Source organism: Acyrthosiphon pisum, chromosome X (assembly GCF_005508785.2).
Source record: "Acyrthosiphon pisum isolate AL4f chromosome X, pea_aphid_22Mar2018_4r6ur, whole genome shotgun sequence".
NCBI classification, from domain to species: Eukaryota; Metazoa; Arthropoda; class Insecta; order Hemiptera; family Aphididae; genus Acyrthosiphon; species Acyrthosiphon pisum.
The window spans coordinates 12,756,350-12,758,451 of record NC_042493.1 but is presented as its reverse complement, the minus strand read 5'-3'; the positions used below and the strand labels follow the sequence as shown (position 1 = coordinate 12,758,451).

The window sequence follows — 2,102 nt, the reverse complement described above, 5'->3', positions numbered from 1 at the left end:
AAGAGGATATAGTATATATCTAAATAATCAGGGCTAGATACCACTGATAATAAATCGATTATATTTGCATCACTGATTACATTTCATCTGGTTGTAACTTCAGTTCACTGTACTTTGAAGTTAGGTACCAGATCGATGTTTTATTTCTAATAAAATAAATTAATGGTTATAAATTATAATATTATAACCGTTAAACGTGGTACTGTGGTAATTTACTCAAACAATGTATTTGTTCCTAAAGATTATAATATTTTAATTGTTAATATAAGTAGTTTAAAATGTATAGTTTACAATCGTTAACAATCTTACAATAAAACATATACCATTATATTAAGCACACCCACGTGTGTTGCTCCGTATTACGATCATACGACAATACATTTGTATTTAGCAGTTACAATGTTGTGCAATCACCATTAATAACAGATATTTTATACTATCAAACTTAAATGTATACACATTGTCTGTGCTTTCAAATGGATTTTTACAATACACATTTCAATTTGTAAGTTTCATTTATAAATTGTAATATTTTAAATTTTAACAACTTTTTAAAAATTGAAATGTCTTAAAAACCAATGTGAAACCACAGATAATTTTCTTACCCTATTAAGTCTGATAGTAGGTAATTTTACTCAATTATTAAAGCTTACTACCTACTATATAAATACTAGGTACTATATAAATTGGAATGGCTGTACTTCAACTTTCTATATTGTACGTTCGTCCTCTAATGTATTGTACCTATCAAAGATTTTTAGTACAACTTTAGTTATAATTAACCAACCTGTGGTAGTATTTTTGAAAAACTCTTTATCTACGTATATATGTAGGTATATTAATATTTATATAAGAAACCACAGTGTACCCAGATCATTCTATCTTTACGAAAACGTGATTGTAATTAACTTCCTTGATGTATGGATTAATATTAATTATAATATAGGTAGGCTTTAGTTGCATAATTAATAAACCATGGGTCATACTCAGTGAAAATTAATTTACATTATACATTTATACTTAATTATACGTAATTACTAATTATACGTGTATTATGCAAGTTAAGACATTTTTCAGTTAAAAAAAAAACAGTCAGCCAAATTAAAATTATATATTTAAGTACCTATATTTATAATATCATGCTTATTTTCAAACTATATTGTGTGGTGTACTCTTTAATTGCCTTCTTATCGATCCAATGAATTAGTGTCCTGATGTTTCGGTGTATCAAATTATAATACTTGAACTATATTTTGGAAGAAAGAGACTCAGAAATATTCGATTAGTACTTAGTGGTTTCAGGAATCATCTAATTCAAAAACATTTCTAGTACATAATATAATACTTTATTTTCATATACGATACACGTGTTTATATTACACGCTTCTAGAACTTTGTATCACGTCTGTCGATTAAAGTTTATATATACTTCCAAAACCACTTATCAAAATTGGGTACTCAAATTTAACGTTTAATAGTACCTATGTTAAACTAAGCTCTATGTACATACATGATACTAATGTGTTTTTATACAAATAAATGTCAAACAATTTTCTTATTATTTTTTTTCTAAGACTAAGCCGAGTTGAGATATGAGATGATTTCTGTGTTTTGTTTTTTTTACATAATTTAGCTCATTAAAAGGTATATTATAAAGATTAGTTTAAAGTGATTATTTATAATTTAAACAAAACATTTTCAAAAAACTACAACTCCCCCCCCCCCAACATTGAAAAATTATTTTTCTTTGATAGAACGATTTTTTATTGCTATTTAACTATAATGTTATGTATTTTATTTCAGAATCAAAATAATTTATGACATCATGTATTTTATATTAAATTCTTAGCAATTAATACATTTTCTATTGCATATGTGAACTTGCATTAAAACTTAAAACCGAAATTAAATTTTGACAATTCGATTAGATATTCTTAGTATTTAATATTCATTATTAACAAAATTAAATTAAATTCTTTTAAAGAAAAATATTCAACAGTAGAAAATTTGAATCTTCGTCGGTGGTTTATCGCTTTATCACAATTGTTAATACAATTATATATTATTCACAAATATAATGTTTGTTGAATAGTATAATATAA

General features: G+C 24.8%; 1 protein-coding gene across 2 annotated transcripts in view; it reads left to right on the top strand.

Annotated features, from left to right (window-relative positions):
• Positions 1–2,102, top strand: part of LOC100572962 (lysosome-associated membrane glycoprotein 5) — a 40,892-nt gene that overhangs the window by 14,756 nt on the left and 24,034 nt on the right. The window lies entirely within an intron of this gene.